We start from the raw sequence: 9,711 nt of genomic DNA, 5'->3' as shown, positions 1-9,711 counted from the left end.
TTGGATACATATACATTGACTTTGTACAAAAAATGCTTTTTAAATGGAAACTGCATGGTACTATCCTTCATATATAAGTTCTTCAATGGATTGTTTTTTTGTGCAATTACAAAGAAGATATTTTGTGCAATACGAGGAACTAGTAAGTAAATATTCTGAAAAGCGATATTTTTTTATGAAAATATTTTTGCAAACACTTTAGAAATTACTTCGATATTTAGAATTCATTTTATATTTTCCAGTGATGGAGAAAGATAATTTGCATTTTTCTAGGAAATTACAAACATTTTGCTTTAAAATGTTCAGCATAATATAATGGACTTCTGAAACAGGAAGGCTAGTTCATTAAGACTGGGTTATAAATATGCTGAGTATTATGAAATAATGGTTTACATTGAATTCATAATGCCTCTGTTGGGTTTTCATGTCCAAATATTGAATTTTTTGTTTACTACCCTTTGAATATTTTTTTTCTTCACATATATAGCGCAATAATTTGATTGCAATAGAATAATATTCTATGAAAACAATTGTTAAACATTTGAGTGGACTAACAAAATTTTTTTTTCATATTTTATCTATTTTTTAAATATACCTCTTCATGAACATGAGTATACTTTCAAGATTAGCAATTCAAAAAGTTACAAATCCAAAGAAACATTAGCCATAGAAAGTCTAAAAACAAATAAAATTTCTATGGGGAAAAATTAAAGAAATGGTAGGATACCTTTTACATAAATTCTCCAATGAAATAAAGAATTATTCAGGGATTATTAATTATTGAAGCGAATGAACCATCGACGTTTATTCTTGACCTTGTGTAGATGATTTCAACGTATTGAGACCAACGCCTACGCACTCTTAAAGTTCACTCAATGATGGTCAACGATAACAGAACGCAGTTTTTAGACTATACAGTAGACTCTCTCTCAATCGGGAATATGGGGCAAAATGTCATCCGGTTTAGCGATAGAATTGAGCGTCAAAGCCTTTGTAAATTCCACAAAAAGCGCTCCATTATAAAGAATCACGATAAAATAGGAAGAACTATAGCGAATTTGAGCGAATTAGCTTCATAATTAAACGTGAAAATTCTCAACAAAATTTATCGCCCGATTGAGAAAGAGCCGATTGAGTGAGAGTCTACTGTAGATTTAGTTTAGCCTAGCTTTCGTAAGTCTGGAACTTCTGAACAATAAGTAATTAATTACACTCTATTTTCAAAAACCTATTGAATTATTTATCGTTCATACAGTTCCAATTTTCAAATTTTCAAAAAAGAAAACCAAAAAAATTAGTACAATTATAAGCCGCATGGATAAATCTTAGGTCTGAAGCCCATATAACTAACAGTGATACTACAGTCAAGTTCCTCAAATATGAACTCTTCAAATTCGAATGACACGATTGGATTCAAATTGTTTTCTATAGAGGTTGCGCAAAGAAATTAAGTTCCTCAAATTCGATTGTGATTTCTTCTAATTCAAAATTGCAGAATTTCACATGAATGTCGTTATTTATTTATTTTTGAAAATTTCGTTAGTATTTGAGGATTGAAAAATGGTATTTATACCCCCTAAATTTAGGGGGTATTGTTCGTATATCATAAACTTGACCGTATGTATATGCAAACGGATCGAACATATCTTCTCAAAATCTCACAACTTAGATATTACTTGTATTTATTTATTTAAAATTATTTATTCAAGAATAATGGAAAAGAGGAAGTAGGGTAACTGTACCCAATTTCGTCCAGCTTGTAATTTGGGCCACTTCTATTGTTCATCATTTCCATGAATTTTTAGTTGTTGCATACTCTAGAGACTTTACAATGCAAAAAAAAATACAAAAAAGTCGTTTCGACAAACGAGATAATATGAAAAAGATTTACGAAATATTTCGATAGAGCAAGGTACCCAAGGAACTACGAAAATCAACGTGGCCGAAATATTACTAAAAGCTATGTCTATATTTATTATTCATTTTAAAATGTGTTTAAAAATAATTTTAGAAAAAATAAAGACAATAATCTACCTACAAGGTTCCGAGCAATACTTCTTAAAAAGAAGTAACAAAAAAAAATCAATTTGTTATATTTTAAACTTAAGATTTTGGTTATTCCATCTAACTACGTGAAAGCTTTTTACAGTGAGTTATCTTTAGCTGAAAGTTCACTTTAACGCTTTAACTTATTAATGTTACAACATATTACGAACGTTTTGCAAAAGAGGATCCAGATTTAACGATTTTTAGTTTTGGTTTAATTGATAGTGTGCTCCTTAAAAATAACGTCAAAGTAATAGGGTGAAAATTGGAATGTGGGACACTTAAGAAAAAATTCTATTTCAAATGCATTTTTAAACTAAACAAATAATAATTTTTTCCATTTCTTTGTATCATGAGATTCTTTGACAAATATTTTACCAGAATCTTAACAGTTTTTATTAAATATTTTAGCAGAATAATCGGAAAATTCACGGAAATTAGAAAATAACACGTTTTGAAAAGATGGACAATATTTTGGAAAGTGGGACAAAAACATTTAAAAAGATGGACAAAATGAAGAGCACCAATGTTTTATACGTTTTAATTTTTAATTTTATTAATCAAAATAGATTTTAGTTTTTCTTATGTCTTCAAGATTAAACCTTAAACCCAGATTCATCGCAATTGTAAATTCTGGAGGGATGAATATGCAACAAATTCTTCTCCTCCAAATATTTTTGGACATTGGAAAACCAGTAGTTGAGCTTCTCCTGTGTGACACTTGCACGTTGAATTGTCATGCTTTCTGCCATCCTCTCCTTTATTTCCGGATGACGCTTGAGAAATCCCAAGTACCACGAATTCCCTGGACGTCCCTCCGGGAAACGGTTCTGCAATTTCATTCTCTTACACAGGAGCTCGACGCTGTCCAGCAATTGTACCTTAGTAATCGGATGCCACTTTTCAGCACATTCCACTAACCAATCCGCCAGGTCCTTTTCCAATTGCTTAGAGAGTACTGCAGGTGCTCCTATCTGGTTTTCTCCAGAAATCTTGCCAGTCACTCTATTAAACAAAGTGGACTTCGGGACTTCGAAAGCTTTGGCAGCCTTTCTCAAGGGCATACCTTCCCCAACAGCTTCTATTGCGTGTTGCAATTGTTCCACCGGATAATTAAGGATCTTTTTGTTCTTTGTGGCCATGATTTAACATCACAAGAAATAACAATTCACTCACTGAAATCATGAAAAGACATTTTAAATACTTTGTCCAACATTGCATAGAAGGTGCTTTGAATGAGACATCAAATTAAACCACTTTTTTCCCTTTCTTCCCTGAATATTTTACAAATATTTCTTATTCACCTTATTAATGGATGTATTTCCTTCGTTTTCCAATACTCACTTATTAATAATTCACAAGTTTTACCGAAAACTCAAGTCAAAAAGTTTTATATTTACTTATCAACTTCCATAAGAAATAGTGGAAATGACAACTCCCGTTTTAAGGTTATGAATGTCACGCATGCAATACATTTTTCAAATTCATTTTGCAAGTCACTCTTAAATTGTAAAGTAACGCCTTCTATATTTTTAACTTCTCCAATAATCACAAAATTAGGATGAATAATCTTTTGATTGAGAATTAAAATATTTAATTGATTTATTATCATGTTTTAAGGGAGGTGTCCCACATTCCACACTGCTTGGTCCCACTTTCCAAACTGTCTCACATTCCAAATTTTACCCTATCTCTTAAATAATTATCGACAAATACAACTCTGAGAAATCGAGTGCGTAGAGTCCGTAGAGTTTATGTTTTTGTTTTGTTAAAATCAATTCTTTTTGGATAATTCCCTGAAAAAAATAAAATGAAGTTTTAAATAATTTATTTCAATTTAGCTAGAAAAATGTGTAATTCTTTTAATTTTTTCTTGAACTAACTGGGACTGTAGCCTTATCTTAATCAGAAGGGCAAATATTCAATCACAAATGCGGGCAGATACTCTAATCTCGGCCGCGGTACCGACCGATATGATATTTAACCAAATTGATATTTAAATAATCTAACTTTTAGTAAAAGAAAATATAATAAAAATATGTTTTTTTTAAACATTTCAAACCAGGATCTCAGTTAATTCTTTTCAGATTTACGGATGTAAAAATATTTCGGAAATTTTTGTTTTTTTATTTACAAAAATGTAATAAAAGAGCATTTTCAATTAATATGCTAAAAGTTTGTCAACACCATTTAGCAAAATTGAACGGGTCGAATAATCTTTCATGAACATCTATACTGTGCATTTGACCAATGTTTATTGATAGAAGGCAGTTTGACAAAAAAAAATATAATGAACAGACAGAAATAATTTTGCATTTTGCATGCGTTAAAGTATTAAGGCCATTTAAAAGAATATTATATAAGTTATAGAGGTTATAGAAGGGATGTTAAAAAGATGTTTGTGAAGTTTTTCCATACGACTTGCGATCCGTAAAAGTATTGTGCTTTCTTGGAAATTTAGTTTTCAATTGTAAAACTTACACTTTCCTCAAAACGACTCTCCATATTTTCTTTATGGAATCCACTGAGAATAACTTCGGTTTCTTCAATCTAAAATTGAATTATAGAAATTAAGGTAAGTATTGCAGTTGATTTCAGAGCACCAAAAACTGGTTTTCAAACAAATTTTACAACAAATGAATTTCAAAATACTAAACTTCAGACTTTATTCAGTATTCTATAAGTCATAGCAATTTACCTGCTTTTGAATCATTACTGAAGCTTGTACTACGAAGAAAATTTGAAGGTAATGCAAGATGACAAAGGACAATTCTATGGCAATGTGGGAGTAGTTGGTATTTGTGTATTCCGTCGCCAGGGCCAAGTAGATGAGGAAAAGTTCCACAATGATGTTCATGAAACTCTGTGTGATGATTAAAAGAACCGAGAACGTAGAATACATATGGAGCTTCTGGACGTAATTCAGAACTTTCTCGTAGAGAATGGCTATTTCGTCAATTTCATCACTAAAATGCAATTGATGGTGATGGGGATGGAGGGCATGTCTGTGCCCTTTTCTATCATCTCCATGGGCACTTTGACTCAGCATGGTGGCTGAGGAAAGCTTTTCTCCAATTCTCAATAATTTCCCATTGAGTGACATCAAATAAAAGGCCAGCAGCAGTGAGGCGCCATAGAAGCCATTGGAGAGAATTGCCAGCAAAAGTGAAGGAAAAAGTGTCACAAATGAATGAAGGAATGCACTCAGGGTGAGTGTGTTCTCGAAATGGGAATTCAAATTGAACCATGTCGCAATGAGGAGAATCATCTCAAAGAGAATACTCTTGAATACAAAGAGGGCTACTAAATTCTTGTATAGAGCTGTCTGAATAGGTGGTCGGCGTTGTTGCTGATAATTGCTGGATGTGTTAGGAAGAATGGACTGCAATTTGTGGTACAATGTTACAATACCACGGAGGAATTCTACAGTGTCCTCGCGACGACGTCCTATTTGCATGATGGAAATCATGAAGAGCACCACGTAGCCCGTGGTATATTGTACTGTCCAGCTGATGTTACCCATGCCTGTGATCGAACTCTCATCGGGATGCTCACTGGTCAATGAGGCAACATGGGGCATGCTACTTACAGGGTACCAACTAATCGGATATACAATGAGGAGCGGTATGAAAAGCAGCACTGACCATAGAGATATTAACTGATCACCCTTCTGTACGCTGAAATTCTCAAAGTTGACACTGATAGGTGCCAGGCCCACAGCTCTTGAGACCACATACAGGGAACGAATGCCCAAATTGAAACAAACCACTGACCACATTTTGCGCTAATGCAATCACACGTTTTTCTTTACAATGCCAGAGAGTTAATGATTGAGCTTAAACAGACCCCTAGGGTGCCTTTTAAGTGTGATTTTCTCCCCATTAATTATAATCTCGCCAAGGCATAGAGATGAAAACAGATATCTGTATAGTGTACCAATAATTTATTAAAAAAAAAAAAACAAATTGGAACCACCTGGCAATTCAAGAAAAATCTACATAAATAATTTAAATAACATACATGAAATTGCTTACTGGTGTAATGGCATTTGTAAAACCATTCTTCTTTCTGCAGAAATATAAATTATTCACGAAATGCAATAACTTTTCTAATCTAACCCAGAATATTTTTATTGTGACTTTGATATATCTCAAATCGATAGAAATTCCTCATGAAAATATTACAAGATTCCTTCTGCCTATGCGTACATCATTCTTGAGAAAATTCTCTTCCCTTGTTTTCCCATCATTACGCATTGGCAGTTGATTTATGAATTTTCTCTCTTTTCTCCTACCAAATAAATTATTGAACCCAAAAAAAAAATCACATCGTGGATTTTTCATGTATATATGCGACTCAGGATGGAAATTGTGAATACAGAAGGATTGTGGAACGCAAATTCACTAATGTATATACGACGGATTTATATTTTCCAATAATAAATTCATTATTATACACAGCAATGAGTAAAACAACATCAACAGTGGAATTTCATATTTAATTTCAAAATGTAATACTTGAAAAATTATTTTGAAATTTTCCACTTCAATTTTCATTGAATTTATCATGTTATATAATTATTATTAATAAATTGTATTACAAGTGGAATTATAGCCTCTTTTAGTGTTGGAAATATATTGGAATTTGTGGCACATTATAACAAGCCTAATTGGAATTGTCATCTGTTGCTCAATTATAATACATTAACGTTTAGATAGTGCAACGGGGATGCCAATTATCAAAATTAATGTCATATTGTATTTTGGAGAATCAGTAAAAAAAATCTATATTTGTGACGTATAATACTATAATAGTATAATACATTTTCATTTTGTTGATGTTGTTTTCAGGTCTTTCAGGTATAGGCGAGGTTGGGGCAGTTCACGCGCGCATAACGTTCGGAAATATAACATTTTGAAGCTTTTGAAGTAATAATCCCGAAAATCAGAATCAAAGTCAAAATCCCGGAAACCAGAATCTCAAAATTCCGAATGGATCGATATCCTGAACAACCAAAATCCCAAATGGGTCAAAATCGTGAAAAACCAAAATCCCGATTGTGCGAAAATCCCGAAAAGCCAAATTATTTCACACATTTTCTTCTATATAATTCCGTTCTTTCAGGATTTTAACCATTCGTGATTTTGGCTTTACAGGATTTTGTTTTTCGGGATTTTGGTATTTCGGGATTTTGGCTTTTAGGTATATTGGTTTTTCGCGGAATTTTGACTTATTTATGATTTTAGCTATTCGGAATTTTGACCCATCCGGAATTTCATCCCATTCTGGATTACGGCTTTCGGGATTTCGACCGATTCGGGATTTTGTCTCTTCGGGAGTTTAGCTGTCGGATAGCTTTCGGGATTTGGACCGGCACCGTAAATGTATGTAAAATATTTTCTTTCATAAATAGCAAATACCGCAAAGAAACTAATCGAACGTATAGGGTAAAGTGATATAATTTCGAATTAGGGCAGAATCACATTGACAGTAAAATGCTCACCGTCACCGTCAAAGCCCTCACCGTATTTCGTTAATTTACGCATTTTCATTGCAATTCTTACGCGAATTCTCAATTATCGTGTTACATTATCTCATACTCGGTGGCCCTAGGTGAAAATAGTATAAGAAAATTGAATAAATAAAGCGAAAATGCGATAAACGGTGAGCAAAAAAACTGTCCGAAAAATGGTAGCAAAAAAATCCTACAGTTTTTTTTTGCTTACCGTTTATCGTATTTCCGCTTTATTTACTCAATTTTCTTATACTATTTTCACCTAGTGCCACCGAGTATAAGACAAGGTAATATCGTAATGGAAAATTTGCGTAGGAATTGCAATGAAAATGCGTAAATCAACGAAATACGGTGAGGGCTTTGACGGTGACGGTGAGCATTTTACTGTCAATGTGATTCTGCCCTTAGTGTTACAAGTTGGACAATTCGCCGGTATAAGTTGGACATGGCTTTTTTCTCGATAAATAGGGTCGGAGGAACGTCTGTTCGACAGGGAACCCCTATTGACACTTTTGTCAAAATGTTGAAAATTATTTAATGTATCTAGTAAAATATAAGTAATATAACGTTTTTTCTGTAATATACCTTTTATTATAAACAGAAATATTCAAATTTCGTATCCCAACTGGTACAGAGTAGGGTGTCAATAGGTGCTGACACAAGTTCTTAAAGTGTCAATAGACGTTTCTTTCACCCTACAATACAAAATTTGTTTTTAAGCACAAGGAACCAAATTATAAAACTAAAGCATTAAAAATATACAAATAAAAATGAAGTACTACATTTATCAAGACAAAAGGCCCTGTCCAACTTGTACCACTTTACCCTAGTCACATTGAAAACTGTTTATAATTGTTTAGTATTGAGTCCTGAATAATAGTTCAACTGTTTGAAGCTGCCTAGTTGTCCCCTACGCATAACAATTGATAACCATTTAATTTCATTGGTTTATACGGTTTATACGTATTGAGTCTATAAAATTCAACAATATACTGAGGTTATAAGTTTTAATACTATTTAACAAATAAAATATTGTAATAATACCCAGTTTCATATGAGTCATTACTTGGTATAACCACTGCATTTCGAATGCAATTTACAATAAATTTGAAATTCCAATTAAAAGTCCTGAATATTAAGTTGAAGTGGATTTTTAGACGAACCAGAAATGATAAACATGTTAAATTGTGTAATGTTTAATGCAATGGTTTGCATTATTCACTTTATGAATGATTGCATCAAATAAATTTCATACCCTTGTACTCCCTAGGTATTATTTATTTATTTGTTAATTTGTACCAGATTTTAGTTTAACAATTATTTGGACTATCTGCAATCGGTGTAGAGACGCCTGGTTGTTAAAATTTTCATTTCTGTGTATTTTCTGTTGAATTTGCCTATTTACGGGGGCTTTAGCTACTATGTAAATCAAATAGTTGTGGCCCTCTGTCAATAATTCACAGCTATTGTGATATACTACTTTTGCCCCCCTCCCGATAGTATCAAAATGATATTGCAGCATAGCTTTGATATTAAGTACATAAAGAGGGACTAAATTTGGCTAATAGCATCAAATAGGATTCAAATTTGAGTAGTTAGAAAATTAAGATTAATAGAATTTCGAATAGTAAATTTAAATGAGTAGAAGTTTACTGATTCGATGATAATATAATATTTTGAAATGATGGAAAAATTATCTTTTCGATTATTATTTAAATAAAGAATCTTAAGCTAATAAGCTAAGAATTCTCAATGGGAATTTTAATAAGGAATTCTATGCTAATTAACTTAATCACCGTAAGCCTGGATCTAATACATCAAATTTACTCAATATTCCTATTACAAATAAATTAAATTTATATAGGAGAGCTTGGCAGATTAAAATTATAAGTAATGTTGACAGACAATTGAATAAATTATTTCGTTCAACTAAATAAATATTTTATTATTTTTATAAAATCTTTTAAAATATGTATATCCAAGAAAACCATTTTTCACGAGACCTGAGAAATACAAAACTAGCTTTGCGAAACCCAACAAACTTAAAAAGTGTTTTGTTTTGAGAAACCGAAAAAGTCCATGAAAATATTTGCGAAGTACGAAAAATCAGAAACCCTTGCCAGAAAAATTGGGAGTAAGTTATTCTTTGT

The sequence above is a fragment of the Phlebotomus papatasi genome, chromosome 1 (assembly GCF_024763615.1).
Source record: "Phlebotomus papatasi isolate M1 chromosome 1, Ppap_2.1, whole genome shotgun sequence".
NCBI lineage: Eukaryota > Metazoa > Arthropoda > Insecta > Diptera > Psychodidae > Phlebotomus > Phlebotomus papatasi.
The sequence above is the reverse complement of the archived record's forward strand: the minus strand, read 5'-3'. Positions refer to the sequence as shown.